General features: G+C 35.3%; 1 long non-coding RNA gene across 1 annotated transcript; it reads right to left on the bottom strand.

Moving 5' to 3' along the window:
* Positions 1–360: 360 nt before the first annotated feature.
* LOC121429157 lies at positions 361–20,696 on the bottom strand. Its single transcript, XR_005971875.1, has 3 exons — positions 20,578–20,696; positions 11,407–11,939; positions 361–524 (listed from the first exon to the last, which is right to left on the bottom strand). It is a non-coding gene; the product is annotated as an uncharacterized LOC121429157 (long non-coding RNA).
* Positions 20,697–21,613: the final 917 nt, after the last annotated feature.

Genomic DNA, 21,613 nt, shown 5'->3' with positions numbered 1-21,613 from the left:
GTTTCAAAATGTTTTTTTTTAGATTGTTGTTTTGACAATTCAGTGTACTCCCCTTTGATTACAAAGGACGATGGGAAAATTTCCTGTGGAAATAATTATGATGATGATGGATTTCCATATAGTTGAGGTTGATCGGATTAATAGTCAAACGTACTAGGACAGGGCCCAGGACTCATTATCAGTAATATTAATTGCAATTAGTGGCAAATTTGCAATTAATTGCTAACCTCACTTGCTTCTTTCAACAAGAACCATAAATTGATTTTCTAAAGCTAAAATTGATCAACCCATTTCAAAATCCCAACAGAAATTTGCAATTGTTTGCAACTAAATTCTTGAAATACTTCCGAAGACAATTATCGATGCTATGTAGCCAATAACGCTTGATTGGGCAAATATCTTGATAGTGGAAATGTCTTAAATACGCTCACCTTTGGATTGGGAGGGGAAGCTATGTTGTTTCCATGGAAACCGCTCGTTGACGGCTGATTTTCACCGTTATCTTGCACCGAGGAGGACCGAAGCTGTGGCGAGGAGAAAATGTCAAAGAATATGTCAACTGAGGTTTTCCAAGGAAGGACAAGAGGCAATAGAAAAAAAAGGAAATCTCATTCAGTTTGCCTTCTGCACAGAATTAAGATTATAAGAAGGGAAATAAATGCTTGCTACATGAAGAACAAAGATATCCTTGTTTGTAAACCTTGCATTCATCAGTATGGTTTTTTTTATGGATAATGCTTCCATCTTTTACAGAGATATCAATTTACTTGTTTACTGACAAACTATAGCAATGACTTGGTATTGTTTCTTGATTAAAATTAGCATAATCAGATGGAATGATATCTGCTCGCTTCCTCATTAGAAATTGAGGATGGAGTACCAATTGCAGATGGTTTGATTTTGATGTATTACACATTTATATAGGACCTAGCAAGAGATCTTGGGTGGAAAAGGTTTAATGGGTTAATAATGTTAAAGATAAAAAATTCATATATTAATTCCATTGGGTATATCACTATGATCCTTATCTGTGAATATTACAGCAGGAAGGAACATAAAATCTCAGTTTCATATTTCTTATCACAAAATTTGATCGCAATTATATCCTGTATTAAAACTACCCATAATATATACTATTTCAGTTCGTTCACTTTTCATAATCTGCATCTCTCATATGTGTGAGCTATCTATGATTTACAGCATTATAACAACAATTTTGTTATGATAACATCATCACGTCACCAACACTGTAGTCGGCTTCATCAACATCACTGCCACCACAAGTTTCATCAGCACCACATTTGTTCTCCTTCTCCTCCTAATCAACGTTTTAATAATTATCATTATCATCATCATCATCATCACCATTATCATCACCATCACCATCATCATCATTACCATCATCATCACAATCATCATCATCATCATAACCATCATCATCATCATCATAACCATCATCATCATCATCATCATAACCATCTTTAGGCGGTTTCAAACCGCCTCGATCACAAGAATCCCCGTTAAATTACGAGAACTTTTTAAGGCTAAAAAATACCCGTTAATTATTCCTGCATTCACACCGCCCCGAAACACATCCTTCGGGATAAGTTCCCGTAGTTACGAGCATGCGCAGTGTGGTCTGATAAGCAGGCAAGGCGGGAGATTCAAAATCACTAGCCCAGCAGCCACCCACGCCGCCGCGCCTAACGACACGCTGGGCTAAAAGTTCCCGTAATTTGCTTTCACATCGCCAAAATACCTGCGACCTTGGAAAAATCCCCACGAAAGTTCTCGTAATTTCGCCAAGTACCTACTATTTAGCGGGTATTTTCTTTCGGGGAAATTACGCGTAGTTTGCTTTCACATTACCAAAATACCTGGTATTTTCTGATCGGGGTAAATTTCCCGATCAGAGAATACCTGGAACTGGCGAACTTCGAGGCGGTCTGAAACCACCTATTATCATCTCCATCAGCATCATTGCTATCTCCATCATTATAATTTATCAGACCATCATCATCACCACCACTTCCACCACCAATACCACCACCAGCATCGCCATTAGAATTCTGTACATGATGACAGTGATGAAGTAAATAGTAGTAAGGAAGCAAAAGGAGACACTATTCAAGGCATAACCACTTCATGCAGGCAATTATAAACCCACTGAATAAGTCCCATTCCATTATATCAAATTATAAATATTCAGACCATGACCTTCCATCAAACTAGGCTAATCTCATACAGAGCTGCCAACCTGAACAAGAACATTTCAATATTTCTACAGCTGAAAATCAGCATTTTGGTGAGGAGATCAATATTTTCAAAGAAATACCATAGCAAAAGACTGAAACTTCAAATCAGTATTTTGCACCGAAACCATCAGTTTTCTTCTCATTTTCAGTACTTAATACTGAAAATCAGTACTACTTGGCAGCTCTGGCATAACCATTTCATGCAGGCAATTATAAACCCACTGAATAAGTCCATTTCATAATGTCAAACTATAAATATTCAGACCATGACCTTCCATCAAACTAGGCTAATCTCATACACTTAGAGAAAGAGGCAATATTCACTTAAATTTCAGAACAGGATCCCAATTCGAAATCCATATTAAAGTGTTCATTTGTTTTTGAAAAAAAACACACCTTTTTCACCCCAAATTTCCCTCCGTCTCCTTATTCTAAACACCATTACCTGATGGTTGCCTGGCTATATTTATCTAGAAAGATCAATCATATTTTTTTCTTCCTATTAGTTCCCTCTCCTGCATATTCATGAAATTTTTTTATCTATCGGTCAATCAACAATTATCAGTTGCATATGATCAAGTGGCGGACTGTGTTTATTTATTTATTTTATTACTTTTTTGTATTTCTTACACAATCGTCATAATTTGGCATTACTTTGTTATAATGAATTTCTTACCTGTCCTCTCCTCATTAAGACTGAATTTTTTTCTGGATCCTGCAGACTTAACAAGCCTTGCTTTTTTTATGCAGGTTCCCTCATATTTCACTCCTTTAGTTTGTCTTTAATTCCAAATCGCTTTTCTCTTTAATTTGAATCAATTGTTATGCCTTGTCTGATTTGTATTCTCACAAGTTTTTTTATATTGTTTTCATAATTTTGTTTGTACTTGTGAAATATGTAAAATAAAGTCAAATCAAATCAAATCAACACACACGTCAAAATATCATATTCTTTATTAATATTAAAATGCCGCTAGTAGTGTCTAGTATATTGTACTACTTCATTACTGTATACTACTTAATACTATGGTGTAATACTTTTAATGCATATTTGTGCTTTATGAAGCTTTTTAAGTGATATACTGAGTATTACAAATTCAAATGAATTTAGCATTTCGTGATCTAATGTAATATGACATTGGCAAATTATGTGAAATAAACAACAAGTTTTTACTAATTAAAATGAATACTCGAATTCCATATGAAAACTTTAATATCATAATGATATACTGCAACACTATTCCTGATGTTGGCCAAAGCCCTTTCCTTTGAAATTCTCCAAACATCACAAATGCATAATGCGGAAATATTAGCTGACATGTGTTAATAATATCATCAAACTTTAACAAAAATGTCATCCAGTATTTTAATAGTACCAGTGATGGTACATGTGAAGGAAATATGATTGTATTTCCAAATATTTTCCATGTGAGAAAGATTAGAATGTATTTTTATCACCATGAAAATTTCAAATAGGATTACTTCTTCATAATAAATGAGTTTTTATGAAAAAAATCATGAGACGCTATTAAAAAAAAATCTGACGAAAGAAGAACACAACTGATGCAGATGATACTGACATTTTAAAAGAGACAGAATGAGAAGATGCAACACACTCACGGCTGAACATGAGAGGGAATAATAATAGCTCAAAACTATAAAAATGCTGTTTAAAATTATGTGCATGATGTTTGAGTCCATCACTCTAATAAATTATTAAAGATTTTGAACAATTGTTTTCTAATATTGTTTAAAAAATTTCTAAAACAATTTGTTTACAACTTTAAACAATAGTTTAATAGCTTAAACAACATGCTTACCATTTTAAAACAACATTTTTACAATGAAATCACTGAAAAGGTCGCCAATTTGCATCAGATCAATCCATCCCAAACTAAAAATTCCTGGATTTCTGCGTAGATCTAGAAAATATCCTTTCAAAAATATTTGTTACCAATAAAAGATCTGCTCTTTTATGTAAATAATTTCATCACATCCATCTTTCAATGTGTATTCGGTACACTCTTAATTACGAGGATTTGAAATAAATCCTTGTTGGATGCAAATAAAGGCCAGCTGAATATTAGATTTATGCTTAAACCTTACATGGATTTCAATATCAAGGTAAAAGATTTGAACTTATATCTTTTGAGATTAAAAAGTCAATTTCAATATACTGGTAAATGATAAATCCAATATTCGGCTGGTCATTATTCATAGCCGATTTGGATTTACTTTAAATCCTTGAAATTAAGAGGGAACAAACAAACAGTCTGCATGAAACATGCATGAGACAAAAGAACTCTACAGAGAATGAAAAAACAAACAATATCCACAATGGTCTTTTCATTTGTAGTCGATATACTTTGATTTTTAATCTGTTGACTTCTGAATTCTTGAAATCCCATAGACTTTGTACAGGGACCACTTGGTTCCAGGAGGCATTGTGTTAAATATATAACCAGTATTTAACCAAATTTGATTAGAAATTCAATGTGTTAGCTGTACATAATTCGTTGCAATTACTCCCCCATTCAAAGCTAAATCCTATGCAATAATTACAGACATGGAAGTTAATTGAGAACGGGGGCGTATCCTCTACGGGATTCCCCCGAACGAGAATCTGATGGCACCTCTAATCGGAACTAACCGAGAAAGGAAAAGAGCAGCCATGATAAATCAATATTTGTATTTAGCAGACGGGGTATAAAGAGGGAGAGACGGCTGGGACGCTCCCGTAGCTAATATATTTTGGCGAATTCCTATCCTGACCTAATTCCTTGCGCAGGTCTGTTTACAAACAGACATCGTGGGTGATCTAAAACAGTATGCATTATCATCACTAATCCACGAAGGATGCTTCTTTTCTTCTTGGTTATATAGACAACTGACATTCATGAACTTGGCTGGTATTCAATTTAACACTTTTCTCATTATTCTGCTAAAGTAAAATACTAATACATCTTTGCTACTAAATTGCTCTCTTTGGCTAGTTTGCTTATATCTACGTCAATCCCCAGCTGGCTGAAGTTAAGTTTGTGTGATTTACAAATTGAACTAATTTTGCCATTTTTTGTTGGGGTAGTGTACAGGAATGGGAAAATTGCCTATCGCACATTATTAAAACTACAGAAGAATACAGAAATAAATGCATTTTCCCCATTCCTTCACACTTGACTTCTACATTACAAAAACCCACTGAGTCAAAATTACTAAATCAGTAGTCAGCTAGATGTTTATATTTTTTCAAATCTAAATTCAAATTCATATTAAATTTGGTCTTTTTTTCCACAGGGTAGCCCCATATCTACTGGAAGGCCAGTATTGTCTAGTCACATTTTTTTTCATAGTTTTGGTCAGGAATGACTTTGTTCCACTGAAATATGACTAGAACAATAGTCTAATAATTTTTAAAATACAGTTGCACACAACTGACCATTAGATGTCAGTTTTATCTAATTTGACTTTAATAGAAACTGCATGGCTGATGCAAAAGGATGTCTTCACCTAAATTCACACTAAATCATTTCCAAATATAAAATTCATACAACTGATTTTTTTTGTTCCTTTTCTAGTTCACGCAAATTCTACAGCAAACACTGGAGAGTAAAACAGTATTTCTGTGTATTGCCGCATATTCACTTCAATTCTATCACAGTTCTCCCACCCTGGCCCTCAACAAGCTTGAATGATGATCTAATAAAAGCACACATTTCCCATGCTAATTCTCATTACAATTCACCAACTGCTTCAGAAACTCATTCCCTCCTTTATTTTGTATTATACACTGTCGTCATTTGTGTTATTTTATTTTGTTTACTTGTACTGTAAGGGGTCATTTTTAATGAGCTATCATTTGTGCTTTTTATGATCCCCCACAATACTAATATGTATTGAACATTGTATTGATTTGTATATATTGTTGCTTTTAAAGTGGAAATAAAGTGAATTGAAAAATGATCAGAACGAATAAAATATTCTTTGGAAGGACGACACGGCTAGCAACCAATTCATAACGAGATATGGGGCCTGTCTTACAAAGAGTTACGATTGATTATATCAACCTCATGGAAATCCATCAATGTCATAATTTTTTTCTACAGGAAATTTGCACAATGTCCTTTGTGAACAAAGAGAAGCAAACTGAATTTTTCAAGAAAATGATAGATGAATGTAGGGACAGTGATTTTCCGCGATCGCGGAAAACGGACGGAATTCATGGAATCGGCTGTTTGAAACGGAAAGTGGCTTTTCAAACGGAAAATCACGGAAAACATGCTTTTTCTCAAAATGCACAAAAAAGCAACAGAAATTAATCCCAAATCCTCAACAAAATATGAATATCAACTAAAAAAAAAAAAAAATCTCACTTTGCAACAACAATCATGACAATCAACACATCGTAACTACACTCGAGCCTCTCCATCACTCGATCGTATCCAAATTAGTTTACACTTACGTCCGCATAGAAGGCAGAATCCGGCCGTGTGTTGCTGCCCTCTACGTTCGGTCATAATATAATGATCACGGTGATTCATCAAATCCAAAATGGCGGATATTCGGAAGTCGTCGACTGCTCAAAACGATGTCCAGAAAGTCCCGAAATCAGCGATAAAATCCCAATTAACAATAAAATAATGCTAATAATATGAAAGGTGAGAATATATTCATGTTGATTATGTTTCCCTAAATATTTTATGAGCTCGAATCTCTTTGATTAATATGGATTTTAAAGCGATGTTAGTACATTGGTAGATGCAAGTTTTGAGCAGCGCTAGCATTTTGACATCGCTACTCGTTGCGTATTGGTTTTCTATGTAAACGGAATTGTCAATTTTTCTTGTACACAAAGTCTATGGGGAAACGGAATTTCCGTTTTCAGACATGCTGAAACGGAATATTTTCTGAAACGGAAAAGGCAATTTTTAGAAACGGAAAATCACTGTCCCTATGTATGAATGGACGTCCTATCTAGAAAATATTTGGGGGGTGGTCATATTCTGTTTTTTAGGATTGTAAATTATCTATATTTTACAAAATGTCAATGACGCAGCGCCTCTGTCAAACAATCAAAACCACAGTATTACACAGTAAAAACGCTGTTTAAGATTGTATACAACTCTGTTTACTATATGAACCTTACAGTAGTTTTTTAACAGTTTCCAGTTTCTTGAAGGTTATATATTGAAAATTAAACTTTTTGTTTAAGATTTAAACACTTGTTCAAAATTTTTAAACCATTATTGTGAGGTTCATATAGTAAACAGCATTGTATAAAAAATTTAAACAGCGTTTTACTGTGTACATTAATGAAATGAGTTTTGTAAAATGATTGGATTATAAATGAATAAATACGCCTCAACCTGTCTCAAAGGAAATTGAACCTGCAAACTGGCAACACCTGAATTCATAAAGAAAAATACTGAAGAAAAGCCCAGAGACTGCCTCCTAATATATCAATCTCGCAAATTGGCAACACTTGGCTTTCATAACATAGCGGATGAAAACCACTATACAGATATCAGGCAAATTTCAACCTTAAAAAAAATTATTGAATGTTATGCCATCATTCAAATTGGCAACCTTATATTAACTAAATTACAATGATGATTAAGATCTGTAACCATATTGAGCTTGCAAATTGGCAATACTTGGCCTCCGAACAAGATTTGGCTGAATACCATCTCCACCTTACAGGTAATAATAGTTGAAATAATAGGTAGTTTTACACCTGTCAAATTACAAAAGTACCTCTAAATTGCATGATTTTTTTTCTGGGTTCAAAATGATAACAATTTGCAAAGTTTATGTATCAATTAATACAATGTTTCTAAGTGCAAAATATGTATGTACTATTATCCAAGCTTCAGGACAGCTTTCCTGATTGGGAGCTTGAGCATTCAAGGGATTCTGTCCTACCGGGTACCTGGGTGAAGAGTGGCAAAATACCAATGAATTATTGCCTGCATTCACACTTGTTAGAACCAGATTAAGTCTTCATAGTTATGAGGCCTGCAGAAATACTCTTACATTCATATTTTACATTATTTTTGCCTTACATCTTGAGTTTGCCTACACACTGAACAGATTCCTTTGACTTTGGAGAAATCCTATTAAGTGCTCATAATTTGCTTTCACACTGCAAAGACCCCTACGACCGTGGAGAAGTCCTTATGAAATTCTCTTGATTTGCTTTCACACTGCAAAGATTCCTGGGACATTGGAGGAATCCCTATGAAATTCACATATCTTTTTTTTTTAAAGTACCAACTAATTTGTAGGTGTTCTCTTTGGGGATATTACAAGTACTTTAGATTGATAGTTCAATTTTTAAATAAGTATTATATTTTACCCAGATCACAAAATAAAATAAAAATATATACATTAATATAGCACTTAACACTTTGCGTTTCTCAACACTTATGTATTATTACCCAGTTCATTTTATCTTGGTATGTGATCACACAATGACTTGCACTTTTTCCACTCCATGGGGAGCAATACAATATGAATTCCAAAACTCAACTGTTATTCATATTACATAGCATCCTACTGGGTACCCATTTAACACCTGGGTGGAGAGTAGCAAAGTGTGGTTTGACACCTTGCCAAAGGATGCTAGGTCATGGCGGGATTCAAACACACAAACTTCTGTTTACCAGGTGAGAGTCAGAACTGCTACACCAGGATGTGGAATGATATTCCATCTGCAGTAAGAAGGGCTGCAACCTTGCAATCATTTATTCTATCCTATTGGAGAAACCAGAGATCTTAACCCAGGTTATAAGATGCAACTCACTAAACTTTATTCTTTTTGTATCGTTCTAACTTTGTTGCCCTTTGCTTTTTTTTCTTTTGTATTGTGTAAATGTAGCATGGCCCTCTAGGAAAACAGTGTACATGTACATCACTGACAAGGCTATCCTGGATAAACAAGACTTCATAATAAAAACAATAATAATAAAAATGCTTCCAATTTACCAAACACATTTTCTGATAGTTCCATGACATTTGCTCCGGTGACAATTACTCCGCTCTAAATTCCACACACTAATCGAATGACCCACTTCAATCATGGGTTTAACACTATAACCTACCCCAAACCTAACACTAAACCTGATATAAAACCCTATCCCTAACTGTACATCTTGGACAAAACTAATCCCGTAGCAATTGTCGCAGGAGCAAATGTCGTGTCACCTTTTCTGCCATCAGTTAGGTGTGAAAACACCTAATGAATATGATGAGGAGGGGGACCAGTAGGCATAGCAGAGGCTTTACAGATTGGTGTCCATGTACTTTCCTGCCTACCTCCAAGTCTCGGGGGCGGCAACGCAACCTTTCGGGGGTAAATATTGCAAACACGGCTCCGAAGACGAAAACGTAATTTGATGGAATTCAGGCAAACTCTGCCACGAGGTTAGTAGAGATTGGTATTTGTTCTGGCAGTTTTCACTGTCATGTCATCATGTTGACACAAATTTGTGAATGTTGTATTCTAGAGCTGGGTATGATTTTCTCTTGCAAAATAAATGCCTACTAAGAGGGTTATTTACAAAGAGAAGTAATGACAACCATACAAAGAAAACATTTATTGAGAATTAGGTATCAGAAATTAAACTTTGTTGTTTAAGATTTTAAAGACTAGTTAAAACCATTTAAGGAACTAATGTAAGGTTCATATATTAAACAGCATTGTACACATATTTTAAACAACAGTTGTACTGTGCTCTTTATACTTTTATTTTAGGATTTTTTTCTCCTAAAAACAACATTGATTATCATAACACTTCCAAGCTTTGATTTTTATTATCATGAGGACAAGGCCCCTTTTTACATTGTAAAAGAAATTGGGAGTCCATCACAGCAAATCAGTAGGGTGCATCAAGCGTAGCTCAATGATTTTTCCAAAGGGTGTACATTTTGTCTCAACAAGTCCCTCCCCCAAGAAAAAAACATGGCGGCCATTTTGTCTTCCGAAAAAAAATTGACAAGCACCTTACGCCCCCTCCCGCACATCTGAAGAACTTGGATATTATTATCCCCTGCTTAAGCCCAGGGATTGCCACGGTTCCATGACATTTGCTCTGACGACAATTGCTCCTCTGTGAATTCCACACACTAATTAAATGGCCAACTTTAACCCTGGATTTAACACTAAACCCTATCCTAAACCTAAAACAAAACCCCATTGCAACCCTAACCCTACATCTTCAATGAAATAAAGCCCGGAGTAGTTGTCGCAAGAGCAAATGTTGTGTCGCCATTGCCTCTTAACCAAAGTATTCATTTTTCTCTGGCACAGTGATAACGATGAGATGCATGATACTATGCTGAGGATGAGGAAGAAAAAGATGATTTGAAGCATCTGTTCAGCAATATATATTTGTTACGAAAAACAAAAATCATAGGACAGTAAATAAAACAAGTACTTATCAAAAGGTTCAATTCAATCATAAATTCATATGATTAAGAAAGTGGAACAATTAACAAAATAAAAATTATGTCCTACTCTTATGTAATGTTGAACAGACTTCATTTTCTACATTTGCCCTCTGTAGACTACTTGCATTGTTGTACAACTTGATCATTCCGGATACATTCGTAATTCCAGAGCTTCGTCATTCCGAAGTTTCAGATGTTCCGAAGGTTCGTAATTCCGAACATCGAACCTCATTTCGTTTTCGGATTAACGAACCTTCGGAATAATGCCACAAATGTTTGGATTAACAAACCCTTTTACATTTTCGGAATAACAAACATTGAGGTATAGGCAATTTACGTGTTTCGGAAATACGAACCTTCGGAATTACAAAGTGTAACCGATCATTCCACATACTCTTTATCTAATTATTATTCTATTGCCTCTGATTCTTTCCGATGATACTGCACGATACTCCTCATGTCTCATCTTCTCCCCTTGACCAAAAATTCAAATTTGGATATCTCCATATCTCCATTTTCTGCTCTCTCTTTCTCTTGCACATTTCTTTCATTTCCATTACATTTTCTCTCTTAATCTGTTTCTTTCTTTCGCCCTCCCTCTCTTGCTGTCTCCCTTTCTCTTTCTCTCACTCTCCATCCATTTCCTACCCACAATGCCTTTCCCTCTCTCATTTCATCTCTCCCAAACTCTTCAATATCCATCTACCTTGAAAGAGTTGATGTTGAGGGCCTCCCTCGCATGATGACCGGAAAGGAGGATGAACGAAAAGATCAAGATGGATAGAACGATGGAAAAGATGATGATGGTTGCAACAACAGAAAAGGTTGTCGTCACGACGACCATCCCGACAGGCGCTCGACAACAGCCGAACAAGAGCCAGGCAGGTCCAAGAATATATACAAGATCGTCGACAGTGACGACGGAGGGGAGGTTGAGTGTTGTGTCTAGGGGGTAAGCAAGAGGGGATGGATAGGGGGCGAAGAAGAGGGGGGAAGGATTCCGGACAAAAGGGATGGATGGCAGACGGAGAGGCTGCGATTAGAGCAGGGGCAAACGCTTGTCGCTCTTGAGTCCAGGCCCCCGATCTCTCTATCGGCATCGCGCATCAGACGTGAATATCCTCCTTGGGAACGGGGGCGATCCCTCTATTCCAAACAAGCTGCCGGAGGGCTGACAGCTAGTTTAGAAGTGTAAAGCGGAGATGAAGGAGTGACCGACAGGGTGCTTGAGGAAGACAGCTTAAGAAAAGAGAAAGAATGTGATGGTGAGTATAGGGATAGCGGTTATCTCAAAAACAACCATAGCTCATCCTAGTCAAACTTCTCTCAAGCAATCAGGTCTCAGAAAGGTGTACACTATCTATCAAAGACAGGGTATTTACCTCAAGAGGAATAAATTGTCTCTTTCTTTTTTTCAAACAACCTTGACATTCAACCACGACGCTAAGTGCTCAAGTGTCCATCTATTCCCTTTTTTATTTGTTTAATTTGATAATGTTATCAATTATTCTTCTATCAAATGGATGGTGAGGATATTGCATTGATAGATAATTCTGTTTGTAGTAAAGTCATTTTGGTCGGGATCGTAATACAAAGCATTGGCGAGGCTGCTTAAAGGTATTGTTTTACTTTGTGAGCAGCCGATTTAAAAAATTCTCAAACCAAGATGAAACATGTGTACAAGTGCATGTATTAGAACTAATAAACCCTGAAAACAACCATTATTGAGAATGAAAAGCTAAAACTACAAGGCAAACCCCGATTTTGTAAATAGGCGTCTTGTAGACGCCTAAATAGTACCCATAAGTGTATAGGATGAAATTAAGATGGTGTTTCCAGTCACTTTATATTTCAATTTTTGAAGCACTAAATAATTATTTTTCGAACGCAATTTTTCTGGGCTTCATTTTTGTAACATATCACAGACACGGGTGACAAGTTTGACCTTCTAGCTCAGATTTTTTAAAAGTCAAACCAATGTTAACCAATCACTTTAATATTGAAAATCGCCACGAAGAAAGAAATAAAATGATTGCATATTTGGAAGAAAATAACATTCAAATAAAAACAAAAGTGAAAAGAAAAAGCTGAATCTGAAAGAGAAATTAGAATAATTCCATATTTCCATGTTTAAATCGATACTTTCGGACCTGTGGAAACATCAGAATGGGAAATCACATATGGCCATTGCATATCCATGAAGACATGCACAGAACCGTTTCAGTACTTCAGTACTTTGAAATTCCCTATCCAATTTTGATGACATTTTCAGAATCCTGTTTGTCTGATTTTACTTTATCTATTCAAATAAAAAATTATGCAAAGTCTTTCATACAAATTGATAAAGAGCGAAATAATATTCCATTGATTTACAATGCTATGTACTTGTATGTTTAAAGGTAAATGCCAGTTTTGGTAACGATATCAGAATGAGTTCGTACAGAATCCAGTGAAATGACCACCAAAGTGTCTGTTTGTATAAAGAAAGAATATGTGCCAAAGGATTGTGTAAGAAATTGTGTAATTGCTGAGAAATTAGCAAATAAGCACAGGTTTCGGGTCAAGCGTCGGGCACGACATTCAAAGCAATAATAATAAACTGACCCACGTGCGCTTATCTGTGTTAATGATCTTCAGTGTGAATATTTTTCAGCGTAGATTTCAAGATTTCACAAAGTTCAGTTTATGTTACTGTACCAGATCTAGATCCTCGATGATATACTGACAATTAAGCCTGGTTTTACAGACTTTCTCATGAAATCAGTGTTTACTGCAACTACTGGCATTTCTCTTTAAATTGTCACTTCCCACTCTATATTTTTTGGTGTTAATTGTTTCTGATGTTAAATAGTTTCCCGGGGGGGCCACTTCCATTCACGAGTGGATACCATGCGCGACCATAGGGTCTCGAAAAGCACCCTAAACACGTAATTTCCATATTCTGAAAATGCACCCCTTAACAAGTATTGGCGTGTGAAACCCTACCCTTAACAAGTATTTGAAACAAAACGATACTCTTGGCAAATATTCCCTGAAATGAACCCCTAAATAAGTACAATAATGTTTTATTGTTACGGGTCCTTCGGTCGTCGGCTTTACCATATTTGGTTTAGTACGACCCCAGCTTCTACACCTCGCCCAAATCGGACTCTACACACGAAGTGTTGGGGCAAAAAGGACATCCTTAATAAAATATTTTAATTTTGTTTTATCATCCCCGCAAATTCGACCCTAAACACGTAATTTTCCTAGCGAAATAGATACCCTTTTTTCATTATTTTTGTGTTTTGACACCCTTATCACGTTACGTACGTAACGTGCCCTATCGTGAAAAAGACATCCTTTTTACGTGTTTTTTTGGTCGTGCATGGTATCCACTCGTCAATGTAAGTGGCCCCCCCCCCGGGAATAGTTTGTATTTTGTATTTTTGATGTTGTTTTTTTATGATATATTTTATAGTTATCTTGACATGTATTTTAGACTGCAGGGCGCCTTTGTAAAGCAGTTTTAAGAACTGAACAGGCCTACCCTGCAGTATTAAATAAATAAAACAAAATAAATAAATAAATAAATGATCTTATGTTCATCAATGGAGTACCCCTTTAAGAAGAGGCAGTGCATCTGTCAGATAGAGGGAGTCTGTTGCTCGACCATTTGTGACGATCACGCTTGATCAATCATTTCCATCAAATAGCACATTCACTATAAGCATATGGATATTAATATCAGACTCATGGTTAATAATCTGGAACTTGTTTCTTAATTTCGGCTCAAAGCCCATTCAAAACAGATTACATATTTCAGTTAGGGTGGGGGGGGGGAAGTAGGCCTGGGACTTTCGGGTTTTTTTCTTTTCGGGTACCCATGTTTTCGGGCGGGTACCCGAAAATCATGTCGCTCAAAATATGACTGGTGGAAAAACCCCATAGGTGACGTCATCATCAAGCCAATGCGATGCAAGCCAATTTATGAATGAAAATATAGTAAGCATGCGCATTGCAAGCCTCAGCCCCACGCAGTATTCCGTCAAAACAAGTATGCAATACTCTGTCACCTTGTACCAAAATCGACCTAGAAATCCACTTTTCTATATTTTATATGAATTATAAAAGGTATTCTCAGAGGATCTGTTTTCCCACCGATACCGCACTGGTAAGCAAATTTTTATTACTTCTTGCTTTTCCGTTAAAATCTTACGAAGTAGCGTCGATATTACATTGTGTTCGTGAGTTTGTAGAATCTATCGCTACGTGAACAAAGTCAATTGATTTCCGGGTTTCGGCAGGAGCGTCAAATGCGCCAGCCAATCACGATCGTGTTACCATTTTCGGTTTATGATGAACTGAAAAAGGTATCAAGAACGTGACTGGCTGGCGCCTCGTATGCTCCGAAACCCGGAAATCAGTTGACTTTGTTCACGTAGCGATAGATTCTACAAACTCACAAACACGATGCAACATTGACGCTACTTCGTAAGATTTTGACGGAAAAGCAAGAAGTAATAAAATTCCTTACTTGCGTGGTATCGGTGAGAAAACAGATCCTCTGAGAATACCTTTCATAATTTATAAGAAATAAAGGAAAGTGGAATTCTAGGTAGATTTTGGTACGAGGTGACAGAGTATTGCAGACTTGTTTTAACGGAATACTGCGTGGGGCTGAGGCTTGCAATGCGCATGCTTACTATATTTTCATTCATAAATTGGCTTGCGTCGCAGTGGCTGGATGACGTCACTGCGCTGCAAAAGAAACATGGCGACGATTGAACGATCTCAGTCACATCATCATCACTTGAAAAACTAGTATATTGAAGGATATTTCGAGGTTAATTGGTGAGATTCAAAATGAGACTTGTGTACTTTTGTGATGAGTTTACAATCATGTCTTTCACTACACAATACAAATCAAATGTACGTTATACTGGTGAGCAATTTTCGGGTACCGGGTATTGATTTTTCTACCTGGGTACCTGACGCTTCCGGGCGGGACCCGGGTACCCAGGTTTTAGTCCCAGCCCTAGGGGGAAGCATTGTAAGGAAGTCTCACATGCAAATTTTACATACATGCTGAACTACTTCTTTTTTCTCATGGGGTATTTAAATATTTCAAAATGTTAAAGTGTTTAACTTCAAATTCTCTTCTGTATCTGCATCTGCTATACTAACTCTTACAAATAACAATACTTGTCAATTTTGTGTTAAGTTGTTTCATCTAATTAAATGATCAGATATCAAATAAATGAAATAAATTGAGCTACAATGACAGAAATTATATAATGACCTACATTTAACCCTGTCCTCTATGCAGTAATATCATTACTTTTGCTTTGTAGATATATATATCTTTTCTTTCAATTTTGTACTATAGATAAATATAGGTGTTTTTCTATATTTTGTTATTATTATTCAAATATATCTCTGACACTAAAAAGAAAAATACTAATTGAAAACTTGTCCAGTCTTTTTCAACAATTGTGAATGTCTGAAATATTTCTACAAAGTAGAATGAATTAATTAATGAAAAATAAATCAAATAAATAAACAAATGAATAAATAAATCAATAATAGAAATAAACCCACAGATTGTTAAAAGAATTTTGAAACGCTTATTTAACATGATTTCATCATTTAGTGAAGAGTGAATTTAACTTTTTCCATCTTCAGAAGCGGGAAAAGGTGTCTAAAAATAGGGTAATTACCTAACGAATGACTCAAATTATCCGACATTCTTTCGCAAATTCAATTAATAATATATTTGGTTCAAGGTTTCATGAAACGACTGTTCACATCAATACTGGGGTAACTATGCAAGTATTTCTAAAACAAATTTTATATTCGTATTTAGTTGAGATCAATATCATGGTGCAAGAATATTGACGGAATTCATCTACAAAGGTGAAGAGCTTACTGTGTATTAAAGGGGAAGATCAATTACATGTTTATTAAAATTATTGTTTCCTCATTTATTGAAATAGTACATAAGGGAATCATCGACTAAAAATGATGTACTTGTGTTGTATTAAAGGGGCAACTAAGACATGTCACATCATATATCTTTAGCATTTATTGTAATAGGAGTCATATACAGAGTAAAATTAAGTCATTAATTATTAACCAGAAAGAAGCTTAACTTTTCTTTCAATAATGTCATTTTATTTGGTCAAATTCTAGTTTTTCCTTTTTTCTGACTTACATTGTGTTAAACATGCTACACTTATATGCAATCGCTATATTTGTAGGATGTCTTCAAATGACCTCTTTTGTACAAAAGAGAGAGCACTGAATATATTTTAAAAGATAAAAATTTTTTATTAAAAAAATCAACAAATTTGTGTTGTTGATGTATCATTATCTATTCAGTGCATAGTTTAAGTTGGTGGCCCCATTTTAAAAGCTATGCTTTCTCAACAGTTTACCAAACCTTGTTTTTTTGCTTCTTTATTTGCAAAATTTGTTGTATTTTTTTATAATTATGTGTAATTTGTTTGATGATCATTAATTGATTCTCATGTATCTGTGCGATTTATTGTAATTGATGATGGTTAAAATAAATAACTGAATTTAATTACAAAATATAAATATTAAGTCATATAACACTTTTGAAAAATTGGAGCCTACTCCAATATAATTTTCATCATTGAAACCCTACTAAACATTTAGTCGAGATGTAATTGATAGAATATGTTGCATCATGATACTGATATTATCATTCAATAAAATGGATATTACCTGTAGTGAAGATAGGTAAAAATGAGAATAGTAAAAATGCAGCTCAAAAGAAATATTGATGACATCTTTGGACTACTCCCCAACAATGATTTTCTTTTCAACTTCCTCATTAAAAAATAATATGAAACAGAATATTACCTAAAATGTTTTTTAATGGAACAAATCTATTATATGACAACTTCCCCCAAAAACACAAAATTGCCCCAATTACCTTTCAAATACAATATCCTTAGAAATTTGTTTGTTTGTGTCAATGAATTCAAATTTCATACCTCACTATGACAAGGTATTCTGAAAGTTAACATGTATATTCAAAACAAAAACAACCACAACAGATAGTTGTTTGTTAATCTGTACCTAAAGATTCCTTTAGAGATGACAAGAAATACCATCATTATTGGTGATGATGAGCCACCCATATTTTCAGTAATAATTAAATAAATGAATAAATAAATAAATTATCCAAAGAGTAAAAGGAAATATTAAAAGCAAATTGTGAATATCTATCAGGAAACTCTGTATGTCTCCTTCTCTTTCATGATATGAAATTTTGACAACTTCATACTTGCTTGCTTTAAAATAATATAAATATACCGAGAAATCAAAAGTACTTGGAAGAATTATTTTTAAAAGCGCAATTAATAACAATTATAAATGGAATACATTCTCGGCTTGCTTTCATAAGCCAGTCATTTATTTGATATATGACCAATCCGTAAAGTAGAGCGCTTGATTAAGAGAGAGAAGTTTCACTAGGTTCATGAGGTCATAAGATGCGTCTATGCTCTTCAAGGGAAGATTGGGCAATTTGACTTGAATAGTCTTTCAAATTGTAAATGGTGTTCAAATACACATTTACAATCAACTTTTTCTTGCTGGAGAGAGCCAAAATACAACACATGCATGTATAAGCGACATTCATGTTTCTATAACATAGAAGGCACATCATGTGTTGTGAAAGTGGATTCCCATAGGTGAAGAAAGTAGTAGTCTAAATTGGTGTTAACACAATGTAAAAATGCTGTTTACAATTTTAAGCATGTTGCTTAAGCCTGTCACTCTAGCTACTATTGTTTAAACAAGTTGTTTAAACTTTAAAAGAAAGTTGTTTCAAATCTAAGCAATTGTTTTATATTTTGAACAGTTATTGTTAGTGATGGGCTTTAAACAATGTGCTTAAAGTATTAGGCAGCATTTTTACAATGTATAATAAGCAAGGATGAACCTGTACTTTGTATGGTTAAAATCACTGGTCCTTGCAATAAAGAAAATGAGCATAAATGCATCTTAGGCGATTACTGACAAGTGCTAAATATCTTTAATTCACACCTTGATTCCTGAAATATCACAATCAAATTAGGATATAGGGATTTCCAGGGCTTTGTAACACAAAGATTAACAATCGATCTTACTGTTGATTTGCATGACTGATTTGTACATAGAGATGAATGTAATCACTCGTTACAATCAGATCTTTGATCAATCACTAATCTTTCTGAAGCTGGCCCTGGCCCCCATAGAGGTGCATCAATTGTAAAAATAAAATCAGGCAAGAAAGAAAAAAAGAATGTAGGTAAACCTATTCAAAAGTTGAATGCATGGAATTTTTTTAAATCTGATTATCGTATAGGTTGTCCTTGTTGAACAATTACAGAACATCGATGCAAGATATACAAATACATGTAACAAAAGTTCAATAAAGGTATAATGAAATTCAGTGTCACAATGAACTAGAGCACGAGAAAGGCCAAAAAATACTTTTGATATTCATATAACATCCCTTACTTAATTCGTCGGCGGTCATCCGAACCGTCGTATCACACATACGATGGTGTAAACCCATTTAAGAGAAAATCGACTTCAAAGTTTACTATGATTTTCACGCTTAGTTCTCCAGCCTTAAAACATATTAATTGCAAGAAAACTACAAGGTTGGAAAGACCAAGACAATTGCTTGACATTGGTATCCTTATCTTTACACAAAACTAAGGATCAGAGAATATATGGCAAAAGAGACATTCGGTTTGATCAGCTTAAATTTTCCCTGTACAAAAACGCCATAGGGAAAAAGCGATATGTTTTGACTGATCGCGCGCATTGGAATCGCGGTCAGTCAAAACGTTGTATCGCTTTTCACGTGCAAAGTCAATGCAGTGCCCAGGGCCGATACGACAGTTTGGCAGTCAAAACGTTGTATCGCTCTGTTACAAGTACACGTTCCTTATGGGATTTGCGCATTTTACTAAAAACTTGTATGGCATCGCCATGAAAATACCCTCATATCTCAAAAACTAAAATAAATTGCTGCATATAAATTCCTTTATATATAGAATAGGACTTGTGCTTTCATTGTTTTTTATCCCAAATTGACTGATACGACGGTTTGGATGAACACCAAAGAATTATCCACCTATCATCAATATTGTATCTGTCACACATATTTCTGGAAAAGATCTGTTGAAAAATGCATATGTGAATTTAATGTGGTAATTTGATTAGAAAGATCTTTTAAAATGATTTCTGTTTAACAGAATTAACACATTTCAAGCCCCCAGCGATAAGCAGTTTTAACCATCTATCCAGCATCATATTTTATGCAGGGAAAAGGCACTACTGTATATTTAAAAAGGCTAACAAATATTTTTCACTGATGAATGACCAGATTACCAGCACGCAAGGAACACGCCCCCTTCTTGCAGTGCGATGAGGGATGTAATGAGAAACTCTAATGAAAATGTCAAGCGTTTTATAAATTTACAAGTTGCATGATTATTAGGTATTTTCATTGGTTTGGAGGAAAACAATCCATTCTGATTAACTGCAACACAACATTCCATCAGGACATCCTTTCCTGTACTATACCTCTGTCCCTCGCATGGCAATGTGTGATGCAACAGGTGGCCGACAGCATATAAACCCAAATTCTACCAATCACAGCAGAATGGCTCCATTTTGCATGCACCCCTCAAGGCCACCATTAATTTCCAGTGAATGATGAGAGATACTAACGAGTTCAAAAATAGCAAAAGTTTACTAAAAGGTGTAGAAAAAAGATGTATTTCTCTGCCTTTCTCGTGCACAGGTACACTGTGCTATGATCGAGCAGTAATAGAAAGCATGCTTGCCACAAGCTAAGGTTCTTACTCACCTTTCTTCTGCGTTAGATGCAAACACATGCCAGGCGGCGACTATATATATAATCCAGGGAGATAGGGGTGAAAATGGGGAGGTAAAAGGCAAGAAAAGAAAGAAGATTCCTGCCGGCGATATTATCCCGTCCAAATATGGCCTGAAATAGGGTGGCTAATGAGTGTGAGCACGACTACACTGCAATTCCACTGGATCCTTAGGAGGAATATCGTGTGGAATAAATGGTTGGTGGGAGTAGATCAAAAGCCAACGGGTTAGGGAGAGTGGGAGGGAGGAAGGGAGAGAAGGAGAGAGAGGGAGAAGGAGATTTCGTGAAGACACATACTTCAAATCCGACATGAAAAGATGCAGTCTTGTATGATAATAGATAGCCCTTTGCATTCCATGTCTATTCTTCTTACTCTCTCTCTCTACAAGTCTCCTTTGCCTCTTCTTATTCTGTCTCTCTCCCTCTCTTCTGAGCCGTCTACTGTGGCCCACACATCTACTTCTATTTCCCTTACCATTTTACTGAATGATGTATTCATGGTGTATTTCTTTTCAATTTTCTGTAATACTGTAATAATATCATCCAACATTATATAGCGCTCAATACAATGTTTCTAAGCGCTAGCATACTACATGTATTACAAGGCCTACCAACCTGTAAGCACACAAAATAGGAGTGATTCATATAAAAAATAGAAGTAACAGCATATTTCCAATGGAGGACTGTAAATAATATCTGGACAAAAAAGGAGATTTCTTTCCCTGTAAATGATATAATGAATATTAATTACATGAATTAAAAATTTCCCCCAAAAGGATTAACTCCAGGCCGGTATTACCCTTTCATTTCTTTATTTCGATTGCAATTCCTTCACTAATCTTTCCACAGATATCTTTATTAATTCATGTCAAACAATAATATAATTCTTAGCTATTATTCATTTTTTGATCAATCATGAAAGAACTCCTGATGCACTCTATCTTCTTCCTGATTTGTTAGCATCTAAAAATCGCCTCCCTGATTCTCCAGCCCCTCCTTCTTCTTC

Source organism: Lytechinus variegatus, chromosome 15 (genome assembly GCF_018143015.1).
Source record: "Lytechinus variegatus isolate NC3 chromosome 15, Lvar_3.0, whole genome shotgun sequence".
NCBI classification, from domain to species: Eukaryota; Metazoa; Echinodermata; class Echinoidea; order Temnopleuroida; family Toxopneustidae; genus Lytechinus; species Lytechinus variegatus.
This window is presented reverse-complemented; position numbering and strand designations above follow the sequence as displayed.